Source organism: Calidris pugnax, unplaced genomic scaffold (genome assembly GCF_001431845.1).
Source record: "Calidris pugnax isolate Ruff unplaced genomic scaffold, ASM143184v1 scaffold3, whole genome shotgun sequence".
Taxonomy (NCBI): domain Eukaryota; kingdom Metazoa; phylum Chordata; class Aves; order Charadriiformes; family Scolopacidae; genus Calidris; species Calidris pugnax.
In genome coordinates this window covers 1,464,908-1,489,562 of record NW_015090799.1, presented here as the reverse complement: position 1 = coordinate 1,489,562, position 24,655 = coordinate 1,464,908, and the positions used below count along the sequence as shown (strand labels likewise).

Sequence of the window (24,655 nt, the reverse complement as noted above, 5' to 3'; positions counted from 1 at the left end):
GGGGGTCGGTCTCTTCTCCCAAGTCCCAGGTGATAGGACAAGAGGAAATGGCCTCAAGTTGCGCCAAGGGAAGTTCAGATTGGAGATTAGGAGAAATGTTTACATGGAAAGGGTTCTTAAGCCTTGGAATGGGCTGCCCAGGGAAGGGGTTGAGGCACCATCCCTGGAGGGATTTAAAAGAGGGATTGCCATAGTGCTTAGAGACATGGTTTAGTGATGGTTTTTATCAGGTAGGTTGATGGTTGGACTAGATGATGGACTAGTCCCTTCCAACCCAGACAGTTCTATGATTCTATGATCCTCTCCAGAACACCATTCTACCTGTTGTAATTGTTGTCTATCAGCTCTCTTAAACTTTAGTCAGCAATGTATTTTTTAAAAACTGGGTTTTTTTGTGTTTTGTAAAATAATGGGGCCACAGGGCACTGCTGACCAGTCATGCCTCATATTTCTCAAGGAATTATATTGTAATTCCCCGCCCTGACTTTATTAGACTCCAAACGTACACAAATAACCTTAATGGCATAATAAAGTATCATCGGCTAAATAAACGCAACGCTTATAGCAAACAACAAACTAGGCCCCAAACCTCTCTTTTAATTCACACATTTGAGCCCAAGTCTTTTAATCTCCTAGATGAATTCTCGTAGCTGCTTGGTACAATTATTGCCAAACCAACCCTTCAGAAATTTCATCTGAAAAATGCCACAATACAACACAACTGCCTTTTGGCTAAACTGCGACTGAACTCTTCCTCAACTACAGCATAAGAATGAACTTACCTCAAAATACCATCTTCCAGGGTGTCTTCCTATGTGTCTGGGCTTTGGCAGTTAGTGACTAAGAATATGAATCAAATGAGAAGACGGATTAGGTAAAACTGTACTAAGAATGAATTAAGTATTGATAAACTTGATAAATCATGCTGTTTCTTTGGTGTGCCACAACACAGAATGACATATGGCAGAACCAAATGTCATTTAGAATGCTGTAATGTGCTACAGAATCAGCTTAGGATATGACAGGAATACTAAATAATAAAATAAAAATCTGGAAGGGTGGTCTCTAGTAGCAAAAAACTTCCAGCTTTTAGTTCTAGTTTAGCCAAATATATGACTACAGAAAAAGAAAAACTAAACCACAAACAAACCAAAACCAAACCCACAACCCAGTAAATGCTATTACTAACTTTTTTCTTTATCCTTCTATCAATAAAAATTCGTCTCAATTTAAATAATCAAACACTTGCTAGGAATGGGGCCCAGAACAAATTCCAAAAGACTAGTAACTGACATTAAAATTGTGAATTTCTCCAATTAAGGTCAATGCAATTGATTTAGGCAGGAAGACCAGTTATCGTGCAATATCATGTATATACATATAAACAGTAAGAGAAGTTTTCTGCTTTGAATACTATGTAGCAATAAAACCATATTACTGAGATTTTAAAATCCTATGCCCATAAGTACTGTCTTGGTCCATTTATAAATCCTGTTTTCTAAAACACTGGATGTTTGTATATGAGCAATGACAAGAATAATCCTGCAGCCCTTTAAAGAGATTTTTTCTCTAAACGAGTCATAAATCTTCCTTAAATATTTTTTCATCTCCAAAGAAATGTTTAGTCAAAACTGACTTCATACTTTTGAGTTATGTGTATGATTTTTCTACTTCTAGCAGAACAAGAAGTATCATCAGAAACATGGTAGGAGCCGATATGATGTAATGGTTAACTTCAGAGAGTAACAAGACCGTCTAATAAATCATATGCTGTAGTTGTCATACACGTTTTCACTTTCATGAGATCAGGGCTATACCTTCTGTGCCAAAATCTACAATCTTTGCAAGTTGTCAGGATTTGACAAGGGGCTCATCTAGGAAAGCATCAGAAAACAGAAATGAATTATTTGCTCCATGTAAGCACTCGACATCTGGAGCTCAACCGCCACACGACCCTGAGAAATGAAGGAACCTGCACCACAGAGATAATATCAGTTTCCATTTCACACGGGGCAAAGAGCAAGGAGGTGAAAATGCATGTTTAAAAAGAAACAAAAGAAAAAATCAAATATTTTGCAAGGTTGATTCTAAAGCAAAGCAGTGGGGGTTAGTGTATTTAATGCCATCTAAACTGGCAGTCCCGCAGACTGGTAAGATTTTCTCTAGCCAGAATGGAAGCAGTGTCTCACAGGCTTTCCAATGAACTAAAGCATGGAAGAACCACTTACAGACATGACAGGACATTCATTAATTCAAAAGGCCCTGAAAATACCATCAGGAAGAACATTATACTAACAGAGTTTTTATTGTATGAGCTATAACCCATCTTTTACAGCAGTTCTCCTATTTACACAGTTTTCCCCCAAACAGCTTGCTTTGGCAATGGCAGTTTACCCTAAAACCAACAGTGTCATTGGTTTTAGGGTAAACCAACAGTGTAAAAACCAATAGTGCAATTGGTTTTAGGGTAAACTGAATAAGATTCTAATCAAAAGAAAAACAATTTCTTCTTCATCTTTTCCGTGGGAGTCAACTGAAGCTTGAGATCTAATTGCCATATGTTAATACGAATATGAAATTAACATCGCTATAGTCACAAAACATCTAATCCTCTTAAAAAATATTTCCGCAGTCTTTGATACTGTACTAAAAATAATTGACCTAGACAAGAAGCAGCACGAAAGACATTCTTATTCCTAGCTGAACAACAGACACATATAGTCACGAGCGAACGCAGGCAACTGACCGGCGAGGGATCGCTTCTCTTTTCAACGGTGGTGTGAAAGAATGGATTGATTAAACACAGACATTGGGCAACCAGGATATAGAAAAAGATGGGGACCTCCAACCAGCCAGCTGGAACCAGCTCCTTCCGACTGGAACCAGTTCCTTCTGACTTGCCCCGAGTAAGGTGTTTTTCAGGGTGCAAACGCGTTGAAGGAACCCGAAGATCAGATCGTTTAGCGATTCCACACATACATTTCCAAATGTGCTGCATAATGTAAGTATTAATAGGACCCAGGTGCCTTTGCTGTTGCATAGAAACAGGTGCATTGAGGCTAACCAAGCTATTTTGAATAAAGTAATTTCCATTTTAGACAACATAAGGTGGAGATGCTAGAAACAGCTTCCAGCTCCTGAAGTGCCTGGTGCCTGTGCCCACTGAAACACACACACACACACACGTCTCCACGCTTCGTAAAAATACACTCCCATGTTGGATTAAACAGCAGAACTGGAGATAGGATGAAACCTTGGTGCCAAAAATTAAGCCGGGAAACGCTACTGTTCAAACCTTTTCCCAGGCTAAGTGTCTAGGAAACAAAGACTTATTCCACTGAAAATAGAACTGGCATGCAAATTAACCAAATTAAGTCAATGCCATAAAGAGGAAGAGTGAAAAAAAAGATTCAGAAGGCTGGAGCCCCTCTTCTATGAAGGCAGGCTGAGAGAGTTGGGGGGGTTCAGCCTGGAGAAGAGAAGGGTCTGGGGAGACCTTGGAGCCCTGGGGAGGGACTCTTTGTCAGGAAAAGCAGTGACAGGACAAGGGGGAACGGTTTTAAATTGGAAGAGGGGAGATTTGGATTAGATACCAGAAAGAACTTCTTTGCTGTGAGGGTGGTGAGAGCCTGGCCCAGGTTGCCCAGGGAAGTTGTGGCTGCCCCATCCCTGGAGGTGTTCAAGGCCAGGCTGGATGGGGTCTTGAGCAACCTGCTCTAGTGGGAGGTGTCCCTGCCCAGGGCAGGGGGTGGCACTGGATGGTCTTTAGGGTCCCTTCCAACCCAAACCATTCTATGATTCCATAATTCTATGAGAACCAGATATGCCCTAATAGTATCTTTAGCTTGCACTAGGACTTAAACTCCAAGTAATTCTGTAAAAAGAATGAGGTACCTTCATTGAAGACTGCTGCCATCACACTGCCACACAATCTCATGCTCTGCTTGTAAAGCGATGCGAGAGGAGGCGTAGCTGTGCTTAAACAGAAACTTTACAAAAAACACTGAGTGTTTCTGAACGCAGTGTCAGCAACAAACTAGCCAGGTGGAGTCATTTTTCTAGAGTTTTAGCATCTAAACTAGGCACTTAAGACCTCTGATGGACACAACCCTTTCATCTCCGGTTCATTGGTACCCACCTGGAATTATTCAAATGCCTTTCGATAAAATATGGCTGTTATTCGCTTTAGAGCATTCACAACGTTATAGTCTGAGAAAACTAACTACATTTTCAGCAGGTTCTTCCCTATTTCCTCACTTAAACTATTTCAAAATACAGTTCAGTGCTAAGAACTAGCTGTAGTATTTCCAGCACAGAAATAGTTCATTTGACTGCTAAGCAAATGACAAATAGCTACAATTAGTTGCAGCCTGAGGGGGCAATGTTTTATGCTGATTACAGATTTGGTACCCTAAATTCAGAAGTATTGGTCCTAATAGCATTTTGTCTGCAGAATATTAACTACCTTCTGGTACTAGATTTGATCCATAAAATCCAATTCTTGGAATGTGTTGCCATATTTCTCTAAGATGCAGAGGGATCCCCATTTCATGTCTGATGTATCTCCAGTCCATATGTGTGCAAAGCTTTGGGAGAGCCTCTGAAGGTAAAAGCCTTCTTAAAAAATCCCACCTGCAGTCTATCAAACAGTATGATCTAAAGGTAAAGGAGAAATGGAGATGATAATGAGGATAGATGCGGCAACAAAGGGCATGGACTCCGCCAAGTGGTGAAGTGAAGACGTTTAATGTTTCATTTTTACAGCATATATAGTTTCTGTCTTTTGATCACGCGCTGTGCTCTCTTGATGCCGAATTTGCCCCAAAAGGTGAAATAGAAACTGCTCAGAGACTAAGTTTTCAAGTCCATAAGCAGGAGGTATTTATTAGCAACGCGTTGGGGAACTCTCCAGGCCGCCCTGGACAAAGAGTTCCGTTGGTTAGCAATCAGTGCAGCTTTTTTATACAAGTTTGAGTGTAGATTACATCATCTTTACATGCATATTCATATCTTTACATGCATATTCATATATAGGCGGAGTCTTCCATTTTAGGGAGTCGTCTGGTGGGAGTTCCGGTGCCTTCATCAGGGCGGGGGATCGTCTTGTGAGTCTTCCTCGGGTTAAACTTCTGAACTCTTCCTAATTTGGGTAGCTTCTTGGTGTACTTGGCAAGGTCGGAGTGACCTTGGTTCATCCTAAAATTGCTGAGGCTACTACTTCATGTTCTGGTGTTCCTTCCTATCAACTTGTTCTGTTCTCTCAGACAATTTATTACCTTCGTGATTTGGTAAGATCTAGCAAATGTAGCCTGACTGACCACAAACGGGGCCTGCAACTCCTCAGAGCTATGACAAGTGACAAGAGAGGAAGGCAGGAATGTAGGGAGTAGGCCTGAGACCAGCACAATGATGTCTTGAAGCAGCAAAACAGTGTTGTCGACCTTGTTGGGAGAGAGGGGATTCAAAGAAGGAACCCAGCTTACATTTTAACTCCTTATTTCTCTAAGACTGCTTCCTTTTGTGTGGTTTCACTCTACACAGACAGGTTGTGGGGGCCTGTCCACACGCCGTTGTGAGCAATACAATTGGCTACATACATGGTTCGTGTGACTAGGCTAATTAGTCATTATTATTTGGTTTGGTATATTGCTATCTATTTTGTTAGCGTGCTATCTGCTTTGCACACTGCCTCGCTAGATTTCGTACCACACAAATAACACCATATAAAGACATTGTTTTACTGTTCTTAAGGCTTCCTTCCCATCAGTGCAGCTCAGCAGCGCATCTCCACCATTCCTCACTCCCCACAGCTAGAGATGGGTTGTTAAAATCATAATTTTCCATGGGTTATTCCAAATCAAGATCCACATTAACCCTGACCATAGAGGGGGGAAATAAAACGACGATGAAAAACACAAGAACCTTCCAGTAATAGCAAAATAGCAGGTGTAACTACATCCTGTATTTAAATACCCCGTATGGCTACCAGAACCAACGCTGTGGTATAGAGGCCTTCAGGGATGGCAAATTTCAGGGTCATTTCAGGGTATTTGTGAAAAAAGATATCCGCTGACAAAGTTTTTCTTAGTTAATAGAGAGCTTATTAAAAGAATTTGAAGAAGTAGCCTGAGGTATCTTGACTATAATGACTATACTATAATGACCTCAAGTAGGGAACCCTGATAATTATATGAGACCATTCTTTATTTTCTCATGTATCCACAGCTTGTTATGATTTCTGAAAAGGTTATGATTTCTGAAAAGATAGCGCATCTTTCTTAAAACGAAAGGACAATTTTATATTAAACAACCCGGGAGTCTCATTTAAGTTTCTAGGGCTGGTATAGACTTCCTGTGTAATTTTGAATTTAATTTCACTGTCCTTCATCTCCCCGTCTGTTTTGAGGATGCTAAGACACTACAATAATGAAGATGGCATAAGAAACTAGACATATGTAATGCAACCTTCCTTAGCGACAGAAAACTCAGGGCCTTTTTCTCCTTAGGAAGATTGATAATAATGGATGTGCAGTCTTAACATCCTGAGAATAAATTTTTTTATCAGGGACTCACTGTGTATCTTGATTAACTGCGTATCTACAGCATAAAAAAATAAATGTCAGGGCCATTAGGTGAGAAATTATTGCTTTTTTCAGTTCAGAACTCATACTCCAAAATTGTTAGACTATTATATATTAAAAAATTCATCGAATATGTATGTGTATATAGTCTAAGCAAATAATTATCATACATGGAAAAGACATTTGTAAGAAGTACGCTCTCAAGTTATATCCATCACACTCTTGTGTATCATCTGAAACTAGAATTTGTTTTGAAGATGTATGCCCTGATGGGATGATGTTGAGACCACAGAGATCAATTTGTTGATATTCTTAAAAAAGACTGTTTAATGTTAAAACATTTTTAACAAGACCAATTTATGTAACTCCTTAATTAGTCGGTGTTTATATTCTTTGTCCATCACTAGCATTTTTCTTGATTTTATTCTACACTCATCAGCAAGACAAGGCACTAAGAGTACCAGCAACTGCCCAGAAAAGAGGCCAGAACAAGGGTGCAGGAGAATGAAGGGACCAAGCCATAAAGAGAAATAGGATTGCTTCTTTCTCTAGTGTAAGCGCTGGAAGCTCTGATGCAGTGTGCTCATCAGCATATATCATCTCTGATACTGTGCAGACCAATGTCATTTATGCCTTCAATAATTTATAAGGTATTCCAACATGTTATCCCTATTCCACACACAGTAATAGATAGGAGGAATATGGTTCGTAATTACAGAATCACAGAATGGTATAGGGTGGGAAGGGACCTCTGGAGATCATCTAGTCCAACCCCTGCCAGAGCAGGGCCACCCAGAGCAGGTCCCACAGGAACGTGTCCAGGTGGGGTTGGAATGTCTCCAGAGAAGGAGACTCACAGGATCTTCTAGGTTGGAAGGGACCTTAAAGATCATCTTGTCCAACCGTCAACCTAACTGACAAAAATAGACACCCACACAACAAACAAGGAGCATCATCACTAAACCACATCTCCCAGCACCATATCAACCCATCTTTTAAACACCTCCAGGGATGGTGCCTCAACCACCTCCCTGGGCAGCCCATTCCAATGGCTGAGAACCCTTTCAGTGAAAAAATTTTTCCTACTATCCAGCCTGAACCTCCCCTGGCGCAACTTGAGGCCATTTCCTCTCGTCCTGTCGCCTGTGACTTGGGAGAAGAGACCGGCCCCCACCTCTCTACACCCTCCTTTCAGGGAGTTGTAGAGAGCAATAAGGTCTCCCCTCAGCCTCCTCTTCTCCAGGCTGAACACCCCCAGCTTCCTCAGCCTCTCCTCATCAGACTTATTCTCCAGACCCCTCACCATCTTTGTCGCCCTTCTCTGGACCCACTCCAGCCCCTCAATGTCTTTTTTATGGTAGGGGGCCCAAAACTGGACACAGCACTCAAGGTGAGGCCTCACCAGTGCCGAGTACAGGGGGACAATCACCTCTTGGGCCCTACTCGCCACGCTGTTCCTGATAGAGGCCAGGATGCTGGTGGCCTTCTTGGCCACCTGGACTCCACCAGCTCTCTGGGCAGCCTCTTTCAGATCCTCAGAGATCTTGGTTGTAGAAAAAGCAGTTTTAAGGCAGGGAAAAGGCCATTCATGTCAGTCATTCTCATTCTCAGATGCTGCCTGTTGCTCAGTAGGATAACACTCATGGAGACTAAGCTCAGCAAAGCCAGTCTTTGACAGGGGTCTCCCTCTCTTCAAGACGGGCAGGCTTTTTTGAGAAACACTTTTCTCCTCATTTCTTCTGCATTTCTTCGGTTTTTCTCTCCGGAAATAGTCTAGCAAATTGGTTTACCAGCAGAGATCTTTCTCAACGACAACTGGTAGACTGTAAGTATTTGCACTAGGAAATTTTCAATTCATCCTATGAAGCTGAAGTCAGACACTTATAACGTAGAACATCATCTCTCCACTCTATCAGAAATGACCAAACTCTCTTCATATTTTAACATTCAAAAACTCACAAGGAGTTGCTGCTTACTGAACTACAGAACAATTATTACTGCAATTTAAACATCAAATAATTGCAAATAGCCAACACATTGAAGAAGATACCCAGATAACAAGAAGATACCATTGATTTCAAACCACAAGTGAAAACCTGTGGAAAATAAACCCACTTAGTGTAATCTATTTGTCCATTACAAGTGTGCAGAGAAAATCACTTTGGTAAAACATAAGTCCTTTATGAAGTTTACTACTGGGGCTTGTGAAAAAAAATATCAGTGTTTCTTTCAACGTATTAGTTTGTGTCCTCCAATCGTGAATCAGTTTGGAGGAAAATCTGAGTTATGCAGTGACACACATCCCCACTAACTCCTAATTTCCATAAATGTAAAATTCAACTCTTTTCTTCCAAAACTTTGCTAAATATTTAAGCTGAAACTCAGTCCAGTTTTATGCAGTACTAGAAAAAATAACATTTTTTTAACTAGATGAATCCTAATTGGTTTGTATCTTATATTTTCCCATGTGGGTCTAACTTTGTCATTTCAAAGAGAACATAAATACACAGACAGAAGGAAAAATTTTTTCAAGTCTTGCAATACAAATGCATGAGTTTTAAGGACTGTGAGGAAAATTTAACTGAAGTCAATGTTTATTCCTTGGAATTAACAGTAATGGCATCTAAACCAATTTTCATTCTACTCTACTGTAATGCCGGTCCCAATCTGCCAAAGCATTTAAGCAGATGTGCAGTATCGTTACATGCAAAAAGATTGCTCATGTTCTGAGAGTTAATCAAGGGCCCAAATGATCTGTCAGATCAAAGGCAGCACGGTAAGTATTCTGTTCAACACTTGAGAGCAGAGGTGTAGAAGGGCAGAAGCTCAGGGCTGTTTACAAGTCCTCTGTAAAATCTATCAGGGGGAATTCACAATCCGTTCATAAGATCCCAGTTAAAGTATTCAATAACTGCACAAATAATAGTTCAGCCTATTCATTCAAACAAATATCGTGGACAAATTAAGTGGACTAACAATATGGTTTTTTAAATCCCGAGTAAAGAAAAATTGGGGAAAGGAAGGTTTTCACCGTAGAAGTTATACAGTCTATTATAAACAACTACTTTGGAAATGAACAGAAATTACTCCTTTTCTCAGAGTATGTGCTCTTGTGCAAAATACATGTGCAAGGTGAATGTAGAACAATGCAAGTTTCCTGTCATCAGCATCCCTAGGCTTCAGACATTTGGGAAGAATGCTTCTGCTTTTCCAGTGATAACAGGAAAGAAGCTTATGAGACAAAAGGAGTCAGTCTTCAAACTGTTGTCTCAAAGCAGCTTCCTGTAACACCGAAAAATAGTTTAAATGGATACAAGGCTCCAAGAGGATTACACCATCCAGGGTCATGCGGTTTATCAGATATTAGGGAAACTCTGTGTGTAAGAATTTCAACCCCCAAATATTTCACAGAGCACAAGTAAAAGAAAAACTTATTAAATTAGGGAAACTCTGTGTGTAAGAATTTCAAACCCCAATTATTTCACAGAGCACGAGTAAAATAAAAACTTATTAAAAAAAAAATATCTCTTTGTCCAGACAGTAGTTTATAGGGCTTAATAAATTCCATTTGTTCCTCCTGTTTGCATGGGAACCGTCACTATTACCTAGAAGATAACTACATTGCATCAGTTAATCCAGGTGTTGTCCTTATGCTGGCAACACTGAGACATAAAATATTGCAAATGACAAATTTTAGACTCCTGTCCCTAGAGAGACGAAGGGATCAATACTAGTTGTTTCTTCCTTACTCCTGGCAAAGTGTGCATGTGGAATAAGAGACGTACTGAAGATGATGGATGTTGAATAGATTTATCCTTTTGTCACCTTTTTCCAAGGGTTATTTATCTCACCAGCCATCTGAGCTAGTACATGACTTAATGATTTGTGTACATCTTTGATACAGCTACTTCCAAAACAGAAACATCCACTCTAGATTCAGACATCATCCCAGATTTACCCAGTGCTACGAAGATGCTAAGACCAACTGTATACTTCAATGAAGAGTAACCAACAACAAAACTCAACTGCATAATCTGCACACTTAGAGAATTAGAGTGATTGCCAAAGACACTGCAACCCAAAATAAACTTGAGGATTTTAGAGGAGGCAAACCCCAAGCCTGTCGTATTGATTTTCCTGTTTGTCGGCATTTGGAAACAGCCCATCTATTTTCATTTCAACTTGCCCTCGAGGTATTTAAATTGCTTTGATTGATTGAGGTGTGCAGCATTCATTTCTGGCTTTCTTACAGCTAAATTCATTCTTCAGGAATGAACTATTCCAATGTGCTGGATCAAAGGAAGCCTCTACAACTCATCAACTTAATGAAAAGCGGTCATTCATTTTTATTAGATTTCTGCTCTTTCTACCAAAATAAATATCAGTGCTGGAGATTCACTGCAAAAAGTACTTCTACACACTTGCACTGCTCTGGGGAGAGAAAGGAGAAGAAAATGGGCTAGAGGAGTGGGAGAAATTAATTCAATCTCTTGTTATCAGCTAAAACGGGTGTGCATTATTTACTTTAAGAACAAAATTAAAATAGAACTATTAGTATGCACTACTTTTATAACTTTACTTTGACATAAGAAAACAACTCGAATGTGCAAACTCAATTAATATAGACAATTTAGTAATAAAACTGAACAGTCAATTAGCCAGACAGAATAAGAATGATGGTTGTGTTATGGTTCAACGGGGTATTAAAAGATAGGACTGTTCAATTAATATTTAAAGTAGATATGCTGAAGTTGAACCAGCCCTTAGAATTAAAAAATAAGAATTAAAAAATAAATCATCTTACGCAAAGGTTGCCATGGATTTATTGCAAAGAGTGTTCTACAGAGAAAAAAAAAATAAAATATTGCAAAACATGACATGTTTCTAGTTGTTATTTAGTTAGAGGAGCCAAACTCCAAACAATCACAAAATACTTGAAGATGGAAGGGACCTCTGGAGATCATCTCACCTAATCTTCCTGCTCAAACCAAGAGCAGTCAATCAGAGCATGTTGCCCAGGACCGGGCACTCCACAACCTCTCTGGTCAGCCCGTTCCACTGTTGGACCACCCTAATTGGACATTTTTTTTCCCTTCTCTTTAAGTGGCATCTTGCAGAGCTAGAAAGATCCTGTAGGGCAGGAAGAGGAAAAAAAAGTGGCCTTGACGGCTTCAAAATTCTTCAGAAAAGGTGAAGAAGGAAGCTTATCAGTTGAGCTCAAATAATAATCAAATTTGAGATGGAAAGCTGACAATATTGAGGGGATGGTGTTAAAAAAATAAAATACATATATAAATATATAGCAGGTATGAGAAACGTTTTGAACCTGAAAGTTTACATAAAGCTTCTGCACAAAAAATCTGTAGTACTGAATCCAGACCTGGGCCTTAACTCAGTGATGCCCAGTTCCAAAGGATGCAAGATACCAGTTCATCGCACTCACGTGCCAGTGTCAGCCTCTCCGGCAGCGCTTCTTACCTTCAGGTTTCACTGTTAAAACTGGTTTGGTATTTGGGCCTGCTTTTGCCTGCTTCCTACCACAGCACAGCAGAACAGCTGTCTGTATTGGAGTTACCCACTGTGAAAGGTCTCACACAAAGCAAAAAAATGATTTCCTGTTTTCTATATCATCTTCTGACACCAAGGTAAACACACTTCGTTGTCTTCTATTCCTGAAAGACAGAATTACTCTGCTCTTTCTATGCCCTGAGCACTGAAAAGAATTTTCTGCACTGGCCACTTTGAATCTGTGACTAACTAGCACATTTCAGGCACCGCAGTTTATAACCTTAAGAGATATTAAGAAGGTTATATACCTCTACCTTTGATCCTTTTTCCCCAACTCAATTCATTCTGCTAAGCTATACGCTATATACTTAGCTCATTTAATCTTTACTTGTAAATTAATCCTCTGGCCTCTAATCATTCCTGTTGCTCTTATCCACATCTTATATTTTTTTTTTATTATCCGCTCCTACCACCTCTGAGAATTTAAGGTCAGACACGGATCAAGTTCAACATATGTGGAAGTGTGTCACCAGTGTGAAGGGCACTAAAAATATTTGCAGAAATGTTTAAACTGAACGAGGGGAGATTTAGATGAGATCTCAGGAAGAAATTCATTGCCTGGCCCAGGTTGCCCAGAGAAGCTGTGGCTGCCCCATCCCTGGAGGGGTTCAAGGCCAGGCTGGATGGGGCTTGGAGCAACCTGGTCTGGTGGGAGGTGTCCCTGCCCGGGGCAGGGGGCGGGACTGGATGATCTTTAAAGTCCCTTCCAACTCTACCCATTCGATGATAATATTCAATAGGACAGAGAGAGGGATATACAGCTTGTATAGGCAAAACTTGTCAACATTAAAAAGCTAGGGATGCGTGTCTGCTTCTAAAAAGCCAACAGTTTCACACTTCAGTGAATCATTCACTTAATACAGTAGCCAAAAGACACATGGAACATCCCAGAGTTTAACTCGTTCAATCTCCAAGTGGGAATGAGGATCGTATTTCTCAGCTTTTGTGCTGGGGCTTTTCCAGACCCCAAAGGCCTGATCATGAACTAAATGGCCGAAAGACATCGTTCCAAACATCCAGCTGAACAAGCAGCAAATCTCCTCGAGTAGATGCAAGAGCTGGCTGTCTTTGCTCTTCCCTCACATGTGCCTGAGCACAGGGGTATCTTTCGGGAGCTTGTACTGGTCCTACAGGCTGTGTCTTCTTCAAACCATGGAGCCTGGAGAAGAGAAGGTTCTGGGGAGACCTCATAGCAGCCTTCCAGTATCTGAAGATACAGGAGAGCTGGAGAGGGACTCTTTGTCAGGGAGTGCAGTGACAGGACAAGGGGGAACGGTTTTAAATTGGAAGAGGGGAGATTTGGATTAGATACCAGAAAGAACTTCTTTGCTGTGAGGGTGGTGAGAGCCTGGCCCAGATTGCCCAGAGAAGCTGTGGCTGCCCCATCCCTGGAGGGGTTCAAGGGCAGGCTGGATGGGGCTTGGAGCAACCTGGGCTGGTGGGAGGTGTCCCTGCCCAGGGCAGGGGGTTGGAACTCGATGATCTATAAGATCCCTTCCAACTCTAACCATTCTGTGATTCTATAATTCTAGGTAGGAGGAGGTTCCCACTCACCACCACCGCCATCTGTTTCAAAAATGACACCTAATAATAAAGACACTGAAAACCTAACAGAACAATAAGAAAGTAGAATAAAAATAAATAAAAAAAAAGAACAAAGTAGGCATTACCCCTTTATGAAGTCTTTAATTTGCTGTAGAAAATACAGATTGTCATTTGGTTTTTATGGTTGCTATGAAAAAGCCACCTGACACACATCAATAAAATCTGCATGAGATTGCTTTCATCTGTGATCATCTAGCTTATACTTGCATTCCACTTGAAATCTAGCTTGTAGTTGTATCACCAGCTGAGCAGAAGCTGCAGAATATCATGACTTAATCACAATACATGACCTTTCAAGATGCTTTAAAAACCTTAGCAAATTAACATCTATTAGATCATGAGCTTCTCACAAGAGCTAATATATTTAAATATATTTAATTGTGCTTAAATATATTTAAGTACAATTATTGACAGTAATTGAAATAATGTTCACACTAGAAGCAAAAAATAATGATTAGCATACCTTGTCATCATCATCTACTCTTTAAAAATAGATAAGCTGAGTCACAAAGTGCCAAGTGTATTTTTACACCACCAAAATGGAAGAGATTTGTTCCAATGTTACCGCAAAAAAGACATTGAGGGGCTGGAGCGGGTCCAGAGAAGGGCAACGGAGCTGGTGAGGGGTCTGGAGCACAAGTCTTGTGAGGAGAGGCTGAGGGAGCTGGGGGTGTTCAGCCTGGAGAAGAGGAGGCTGAGGGGAGACCTTCTGGCTCTCTCCAACTCCCTGAAAGGAGGGTGTAGCCAGGGGGGGGTCGGTCTCTTCTCACAAGGAACAGGAGATAGGACAAGAGGAAATGGCCTCAAGTTGCACCAGGGGAGGTTCAGATTGGAGATTAGGAAAAATGTTTACAAGGAAAGGGTTCTCAGGCATTGGAATGGGCTGCCCAGGGAAGGGGTTGAGGCCCCATCCCTGGAGGTGTTCAAAAGACGCGTTGACATAGTGCTTAGAGACATGGGTTAGTGATGGTTATTTTATCAGAGTTAGGTTGATGGTTGGACTAGATGATCTGAAAGGTCCTTTCCAACCTAGATAAGTCTATGATTCTATGTTCCACGCTGGTACTTCACACCCGGATATTAGGCAAATGAGACTTACCACATGGATGGAGAAGCATGAAGACAGGACAGTCGTGTGGCCGTGTGTTCTGTGACTTATTGCAAAGTAAAGTAACATTGTAAGGACAAAATAACTAATTTTTTTAATGTGTGAGCTGAAGAAGCAATACAAGCTCACCCAATGACATCTTTGAAGTAGGCCAAATTCCAGCGAACAGGCCTTGCAGTGTAGTTATTAAAGACAAACAGGGTTAATTTAGTGTATTACAGACAGAAAGCACACATTCCAGGGAAATATTGCAAGCCATCATTTACTAGAAAAGCTCCTCCCTTCAAAATATGCTGGAATTTTAAAGACTTTGTTAGCTCTTTTAAGAAGGGTTAATCGTTGTAAACATACAAACAAACAAACAACAATAAAAAAAACCACAACCAAAACCCCCAACTTTACAAGAGTTTGAAATTCTTTCTGCTCTAGAAACCGTGAGCCTCTAGCCACAAGCAAGAATGTAGAAAGAATAGATAAATTTGTTCACTTTGACCTGACATTTCCCTGGACAATTTCTGAATAAAGTCAAGTCAGCTTGAAGGAGAGAGACTGAAAAGGCTGCTCAGCTGCCAGTCATAGCACCCGCTGAAAATCTCTTTCCCTGTCCACGATGAATGTTGAGTATGAAGATGTTGGGTTTACAAGGAACAGCCACACAAAGGAGCAGAACAATTCTAAAACCAGGTAAATTGTTAAGGACACAAAGAAACCCTTAATAAATGGAGGATGAGTATGACACGGGCTCAACTGACTATCATTCTGCTTTGTACAAAACTGAACAGAACGGAGCATGCTTTTATTTTTCTGTAATCAACGCGATGAACAAGGTGATTTCGATGTGGCTTCCAGAAAATAAGAACTGTGAATTCTAATTTTATGTGAATAAACAAATTCAAAGGAAGAGGATGCTTCATGATACAGCATTTTGTAGGATGCTTTAGTTATAGTTGAGCAATTGTACTTTTGAATCTTTTCCAACTTTTGTGCTAAAATCTTAAATGAATTTGTTAGGTACAGACTTTTACAAAATAAATTTATCCGTTTCGATAAAATCTTGAGAAGGAAGCTACAGAATATTTATGGGTTAATTTCAAACAGGAAAAAAAAAGCGGCTTTTATAATTAAAAAAATCATTTTAAAATAACTTTTAATATATTTTCTGTTCTATTGTCAAGATAACGTTCTTTTAAATGCATAAAATACTCATCCATTGTCTGTATTTTCTCCTTCAAACACGGTTCTTCCTCAGAAAAGAACGCCAGATTAGAAACTGTCTGTATTTCAATTAGTTACATTTGTTTGTTTGTTCAATCTTATAGATATCTACCCCTCGTAATGACAGGGCTGAAACTCAGCACGGGCTGAGTGAATCCATTTTCATAGTGTAGAGATAATAATAAATCATCTTAAAGTCCAGGTTTATTAGAAATGACTGAAATACATTACAGGGCAGCAAAAACTTCAATGGTTGGTTTGCCAACCAGTGGGGTGGAATTAAAAATGCATTAAAATTTATAGAAAGGAAAGTAAATAGCAGAGAGTTTAGATTGGTTTTGACATAGTTACATGAAGCATTATTTCTCTTTGTGTGGCTAATAAAATAAAACTCTACAGAATGGGAGAAACATTCTCTTTTGGAAGCTGAAAGGTGAAGAAAATCCATTATTAATTAAATTTACTGCTTATTCCCTCCACTGCATGTTAGTGATGCATTTCAGAAGAAAAGTACAATGGAAGGTTCTTCTCTCTGCTTCCCCAGAGGGGTTTTAACAAATGGGTTCTGTTCAACCTTTGCAGAGACAAGTGTAAAATAAACACACATATTTGCACAGGAAGCTGAGCTGACCTACTGTAATAATAATGACATTTCACAACTTCAGAGCTACCTAAGTCCCACAAGTTTCCCAAAGCTTGTCAGACCATTGGCCAAATTCTTCTTCCCAGCCGGAGGTGCATGAAACAATAAGAAGAGTGATGTAGGAAGTACCCGTTTGAAACACACTTCCTGAATAAAAAGAATTTTTAGGTAAGTCTGAGGATGGTACTTGATTTTCTGAGAGCTGAGTTGTCCCAGTGAGGCAGGGGATGATGCTGTGGAGCTGAGCATGGGATTATTAGAGCTCATAGAACCACACATCTTCGAGTTTCTACAGAAAAAGGCAAAAATGCAACTGTAAGGGTGTTTTGGCCCCTGCCAATGCTTTAAGAAGACACAAAACTCTCTTTCTATACCTTAAGGTGTGGCCTACATCCTAGAGGTGGCTTAAGATGACACACGATGGGCCTCAATTGTGGTCATAGATATCGATGAGAACAAGTTATCAAAAAGTACCCTTTTTCCAACTAAGGGTCTAGACATAGCAGAGGCACGTAAATCCCTTTAATTTTCAGGACTGCTCCAGCTATTTCTGGCTACTGCAGTTCTTCATTAGCTTCTAAACTACATAGACATTTCAACCAGAGAAAAATGAGGGAAAAGCTACTGCCCTGATCTGGGAGTCTTTTATACTCATTTTGCATAGACCAAGCAGACTTTATAAGGAAGAAAGATGCCACTCGTAACCAATGGAAAGAGCAGAACAAAATTACAGAGGCAAAATATAATTAACCATGTTGTATTTGACCATGACATAAATGTTACACCAACCTACAGTGTCAGAGTCTTATTTTAGAGTTTTAAAAATGAGCACAGTCAAGACTTACTGTACCTGTATCTCTAGAAGCACAAAATAAAATTTCCTGGAAATATTCCAGAAATATTCTCAGAAATATTCCTAGAAATATCTTTACCACTTCAAGAAGTCTGGGTTTCTCCCCATCCCCACCCTGTATCTTTTCAACTGTTTCCCAGGTTTTGCTGGCTCAGTTTCACATTCTCATTAGGCTCTTCTTGTTGGGAGAGAAATTATTGTAGCCGACCCAGTAAAAGTCTTATCAACTAAGAAGACAAGTTTTTACTATTTCATAGACTGGCCTCTATACCAAATCACATAGGCCTATGTCATCTTTTGTTTGCCCAATGTATAACTGAGATTCTTGATAATGCCTCTGATTTCAAGCAGGAGAACTCCTGAGCTCCTGGTGAGAACATCCAAGATCGTACCAAATGGTAACTCCTCAACTTTCTTGCCCATTTCTAGTGTTTTCTTTTGGCAAAGAGTTCGTTCAGAAAACTCCTGCATGGAACAAGTTCCTAACTCTGCTCTTACTGAACTAAAGGAGATAATATATAAAAGTACAATCAGAATTTGAATACTGGACTGAAAGACAAGTGCTTTCACCCCAAGAAAAGAAAATGAAAGCTTGTCCTCAATTAAACTTTCATGCGTCTCTGAAGAGACAGCAGACATATCAGCATTAATGCATAATGAGAACGGGCTCCATGTATCATTAGAATAAATCCATATTTAGTCAATGAAAACATAAACTAAGTATGAAACTATCACCATAGCAGCACCAGAATCTTAAAGATCTGTTTAGGATTTGAAAATGCAAGTTTCCCCTTATTAACTTTACTGCATACACTGCACTACAGGTACTGTAAGAAGAAAATACTTAAATATACAATATGTAGTCAACCTTTACAACCTAATTAGCGAGGGTGATTTTCCAAGCAGGGCTGTTAGAGCAATGCAAGCTGCAGTCGTGCTCTCTCACTCACGCTTCAGGAATACAAAGGGCTGATCTCTGCTGGTCATAAAGAAGCCTCTTCAGAGCAGCAGTGGGGACGAGCAGCACACAGCTCCCAGGGAAATATTTAGGTGCTAGAATATTCCAATCTGACCTTCATCTGAAAAAGACCCCAACCAACCAGCCTACCAACCCCTTCCACCAACCCCAAAAAAACCCAAACAAGACCCCAACCAACCAGCCTACCAACCCCTCCCACCGACCCCAAAAAAACCCCAACCAAAACCCAGCAAAGAAGAAAATGCCAAAATGCTCTGAGAATCTGAAACTTTAGTTTTTAAGATGGGGTGTTGGTCAGCTGGTTAGTCAGAAATCTAATGGTGTAATATTTCAGGTTTAAAACACCACCTATTTCCATTCAGGAGAATGTCATGATCTTCCCTTACTTTGTCATAATTTTTGTTACAGTGTTTTATAGGGTTAAAAGAACTATGGATAGGCATCCATTACGAATGTTATGGATAATCACCACAAACAAAGCAGCATGTACCCATCCTTAGTTTTTTCAAAGACAAGAGGAAATGTGAGACATCCATATTTCTTGGAACAATATCTCTTGGAACAGTATCTCTAAGAAAGATCACATTCCCACCTACCTTTGCATTCTCTCCATTTCTTCAAGGTTTCCAATAAAGAATGAACATTTACCCTTTGATATTAAATACAAGGTCAGACAGAATAAGTGATTGCCAGTGGCCATTACTTCCCTGTCATCAGACCAATTAAGGTTTCCAGCTGTCAGTATCTACCGTTGCCGCACCATTAAAAATAACGGGACATTCAGATGCATTGATCTGTATCCAAAAGTGCTTTATCGGGGGGAAAAGAAGGGCAGAAATTATAATTGTCTTAGAGTATTAGAAATAAGAAAGGGAGAGAGAACTCCACCAGAGTTGATGCAAACAAGCTAATTGTTGCTGTGCCACCATTTACCCCTCACCTTTGAGGAGGCTTGCTGTCTTTGATCAGAAAGGCAAGACCTTCCAGAATATCTAAAGAGATGCTCCACTGAACATAGGGACCACAAAGAGACTTAAAAGATACTTAGCAGGGGTACAGATATTCTGCCAGACAACTGTTTTCATTTTTATTTGACACTTTAAAAAAAAAACCAAACCTGGGAAGTATAAATTGAGGGATAAAAATGTGTAAATGTACCAGAAGCGTGGAGCAGATCAGAATTGAGCATTGCCATGGTAAAATACCTCCATACAATGATATTTGATTAACTTCTTACTTTCTTCCTTTTTGGAAGTTTTTCAATCAATTGTAACATAATTATCTTGTTTGGTTCGTTGGGGTTTTTTTTCCAAACCACCTGTTCCAGTGTCTCACCACCCCCACAGGAAAGAATTTCCTCCTAATATCTCAACTTATCTCCCCTCCTTCCGTTTAAAACCCTTCTCCCTCGTCCTGTCACTTCCCTCCCTGATCAAGGGTCCTCCCCATCTCTCCTGGAGCCCCTTGAGGGACTGGAAGGGGCTCTAAGGTCTCCCCAGAGCCTTCTCTTCTCCAGGCTGAACCCCCCCAACTGTCTCAGCCTGTCTCCATAAGAGACAAGCTCCAGCCCTCTGAACATCTTTGTGGCCTCCTCTGGACCATTATGACAGTATACTTTAGCCCCCAGATGTATTTTGATTATCCATTTTCTCCCCTCAGAAAAGAGCCAAACAGGCCAAAATGACCTATTTCAAACTACAAAGACAACTTGTTGCAGAGACAGGAACTGAACTCGAGCCATCCAAGCCTTACAAGGCTGCTGGTTCTTACCTCCACACTGTCATGGAATCATCATAGAATCACAAAAAGTTTGGGCTTGGAAGGGACCTTATAGATCATCCAGTTCCAACCCCCTGCCCTGGGCAGGGACACCTCCCACCAGACTAGGTTACTCAAAGCCCCATCCAGCCTGGCCTTGAACCCCTCCAGGGTTTACAACCGTTAATGGCTCCAGTCCCTGATCCAGAGTCCCTCCCCATCTCTCCTGGAGCCTCCTTAGGGACTGGAAGGCTGGTATAAGTTCTCCCTGAAGCCGCCTCTTCTCCAGGCTGAACACTCCCAACTTTCTCAGCCTGTCTTCACAGATTAATGGCTCCAGTCCCTGATCAAGAGTCCCTCCCCATCTCTCCTGGAGCCTCCTTAGGGACTGGAAGGCTGGTATAAGTTCTCCCTGAAGCCGCCTCTTCTCCAGGCTGAACACTCCCAACTTTCTCAGCCTGTCTTCACAGGAGACAGGCTCCAGCCCTCTGAGCATCTTTATGCCCTTCCGCTGACCCATTCCAACAGGTCCATGTCCTTCCTGCGTTGAGGACTCCAAATCTGGACACAGTGCTCCAGGTGGGGTCTCATGAGAGCAGAATAGAGGGGTAGAATTTCCGTACCTGGAGACTTTCTGTCAATTAAAAATCAGTTTAATCCACTGTAATGGGTGTGAGATGTGGACAAATGCCATGAAGGAGCCACTCAGCAAGAAGTACGGACCTCCTTTGTTCCTTTGGCGCGAGTGATTGTTCAGGATGTTCCTGATCACTTCCATTTCCAATGAAAATCTATACTTGAGAAGGTCTCATGAGAGCAGAATAGAGGGGTAGAATTTCCGTACCTGGAGACTTTCTGTCAATTAAAAATCAGTTTAATCCACTGTAATGGGTGTGAGATGTGGACAAATGCCATGAAGGAGCCACTCAGCAAGAAGTACGGACCTCCTTTGTTCCTTTGGCGCGAGTGATTGTTCAGGATGTTCCTGATCACTTCCATTTCCAATGAAAATCTATACTTGAGAAGCTGAAAACGCAGTGCTCCACAGGGATTGATGGGGCTGGATGTTTCCTTACAGCATATGGCTATGGATTTCCAGGTATTTTGATGGGTTGGTTGAGGGGTTTTTTTGTACAGTTGAGAACATTAATGTAATTCTGATTCAGTTCATCCTGCTACCATAGGAGAAGTTGTGAAAGATTCATAAACTTCTGGAGGGCTAAATCATATTGATACCTGAGGTACTCTATGGCTGAGAAAATACCTATCTGGAGTATTGTGTGCAGGTCTGGAGCCCTCAATATAAGAAGGACATGGACCTGATGGAGAGGGTCCAGAGGAGGGCCACAAGGATGATCAGGGGGATGGAGCACCTCTGCTACGAGGACAGGCTGAGGGAGCTGGGGTTGTTCAGCCTGGAGAAGAGGAGGCTCCGGGGAGACCTAATAGCAGCCTTCCAGTACCTGAAGGGGCCTACAGGAAGGCTGGGGAGAACCTGTTTAGAAAGGCCTGCAGTGACAGGACGAGGGGCAATGGCTTCAAGCTGGAGGGGAACAGATTTAGACTGGAGATGAGGAGAGGGTTCTTCACTGTGAGGGTGGTGGAGCACTGGAACAGGTTGCCCAGGGAGGTGGTTGAGGCCCCATCCCTGGAGATATTCAAGGAGAGGCTCGACGAGGCCCTGGGCAACCTGGTCTAGTTGGGGGTGTCCCTGCTGACTGCGGGGGGTCGGACTAGATGGCCTTTGGAGGTCCCTTCCGGCCTGGGCGATTCTATGATTCTATGATTTTTCTGAAATTATTTTTAAAAATAATAGAAAATATTATATGTATTCTAAATGAGATTTAAAGCCAAGGCTTTGTAAGGAGTAGGAGTTGCTTGTGTTCATTAATGTTTCCGCACAGTCTTTGTAGTGTTTTGTTTATTACAAATTATGGTATGAATTCTGTCCAAATTGAAATTTGGCTAATAACTGTATCCTGTTTCCTAAGTACTTTTCTTTATATTTTTCCAAAAGAGAGAGATTATTCTTCATTTTTTACTTTTAATCGTTCTGCAATATTGCTGAGTACTTTACTAAACTTCTGCCTTTATTTATTTTGGGCTCAGTATAAGAACTTTTGTTTTGCTCTACACTTTGTGAAATCCTTTGCAGGGAGTTGAAAGGAAAACGCTATTTAAAAAAAGAAAAATTCAAAGTAATCTATAATAATACAGTATAATTTGGCAATGTTTTGTAGCTACTTTGATTCATTTAACCTCTGTCTTGTCATGAATAGCACTGTCTCATTTTGTCTCATTTGCTTAAGCAGGGGAGTTGGACTAGATGATCTCTATGGTCCCTTCCAACTCTAAAAATTCAGTGAAATTCAGTGAAATTCAGTGAACTACTGAGTTTTCTCGCTGAGTCTGAGTGAAGACTTAAATTGTGGGGGTTCCAGAGAAGGGAGGACACGCTGCACACCCTGACGGGCTCTGGCTCTGGTAATGCAAATGGATTTTCAGCTTTTCCTCTGGGCCAATCTCCAGAACTGTACAAATCCCAGGGGGCCAGTGCACAATAAGGAGCCTAAGGGTGAAGTATGCAGTCAGCTGTGACCAAACCCCCTCTAGTTAAATACTGTAAAATGTCATCTGAATGAGTGGAAATTCATGCCTGGGCTAAAAAACTGAAAACTGAAGCTGGTCTTACTGCATGGAGTTAATGCTGATTAGAAACTCTTAATGGTCATTCCTTTTAAATTAATGATCATCTGGAAGATCAGTGGTTCAGTGCCTGATAGGGGCTGCTCAGGAATGCTTAGCCCTTTTAATAGAATATGGATTATTTTTATGGATGCTACAGTTTCAAACTGGTATGCATAAGGCATAGCTAGAAGCCAGATTCCATTACTTCAGCTTTTTAATTGCCCGTGTGATTTGTCTGTCTGCTTTCTCTCTTACTTGTTGTGAGGACCGTGTCAGAGCAGCCCTTCATTCTGCTTCTAAAATTGGAATTTGTTCCAAAAAACTCTAAAGCTCTGTGGTTTAGTACTCATACCCGTGGTGAGGGGCGAGGGGTGGGTAAGGAAAAAGAAAAGAGGAAAAGGCTAGTAGAAAATCTTAGCCATGGTAAATAAGCAGCTACATTCATGAGCTTCTCTCATTATGACAACAAACGGGGCTTCCTGCTTTGCCTTCTTATAAGAGAAATGGAAAGAGACTGCAACTCTGATAAAGCTGCATCGAGCTCTCAGGCTCAGCTCACTGTATAATTTTAAAAGGCCAGAGTGGCCACTGTAATATTAAAATTCAGTGACCCTTCCTCGAGCCTCGATAAGGTGAACTAATAACCCAGTGCCAGCCTTTCATAAAAAGAACAGACCCTCCTGCTGTCATTGAAGCTTGAGGGGTTGAAGTGGTTATTTTCAACACACAGGGTTTCCTTTTGCACAACAGAAAACATGCAATTACTGCACAATGAGAGAAGGATGGGTGTTCAGTGAAAATAATAAAAAAAAAAACCAGTGAAGAAGCTCTGCTTCCTCCATCCTCTACTCAGCCGTCCCTCTACATACACACCCAGTCCCTCTCTGCCCACTCACACCCTCAGTCACTGGGTGATGGAGAGCACCATCATCATCGGTCACTACAAACACTCCTTGGTACCTCACCATGGAGCTGGTTGACTTCCAGTCCAGGAGGAAAGGGAAAGGTGGGCTTTGTGACTCCAGATCAGTGTCTTACCCGGTGGGACAGTGTCCTCAAACTCAAGGATTGTGAGCCACCCACAGCCAAGCCTTAATTTTAAAGGATTGTATTGGGCATTTAGACAGATAGTACTGCGTTGGAATCTCAAGGTCATTCAGACTTGACAAAGTACATCTCCCAGTAGTCCTGTGAGCAATTATTGTAGGTACTTGGTTGATAAAATGAGGTACAAAAATGGATGGTCATTCTTTAACAAAGCACAAGGGCGAAGTCAGTGCCAAACTAAGGAATCAGTCAGGATTGAAGTGGGTAGCAGTCCTGTGCTCACTCTCAAACAGGGGTGAATTTCTCCCCAGGGAGACCAAAGTTTAAAGTTTCACAAGTATTTACTGCCTGTGTGTGTTTGTACTGAACTCATTCTGGCTTTATTTTCGGAATTGCTGAGTATCCACACATTCCTCTGCAGACAGTAAAAGTAGTGTGTGTTTTGTGCTTGGTGGAAGATACGTCAAACTGAAACATTGTTATGCCACCAAATAACTCTGTTGAGATAATCTATAAAGGTAACCTCAGAAACATCTTTTTCTTGCCTCCTTTAAAGCCATGTTTAAATGAGGAAAAGCTTGTTCACAGTTAAAATGAGAGTATTTTTTTC

At 41.0% G+C, this 24,655-nt stretch overlaps 1 long non-coding RNA gene across 1 annotated transcript in view; it reads right to left on the bottom strand.

Moving 5' to 3' along the window:
* LOC106885183 overlaps nt 1-24,655 on the bottom strand; it is a 149,360-nt gene that overhangs the window by 32,264 nt on the left and 92,441 nt on the right. The window lies entirely within an intron of this gene.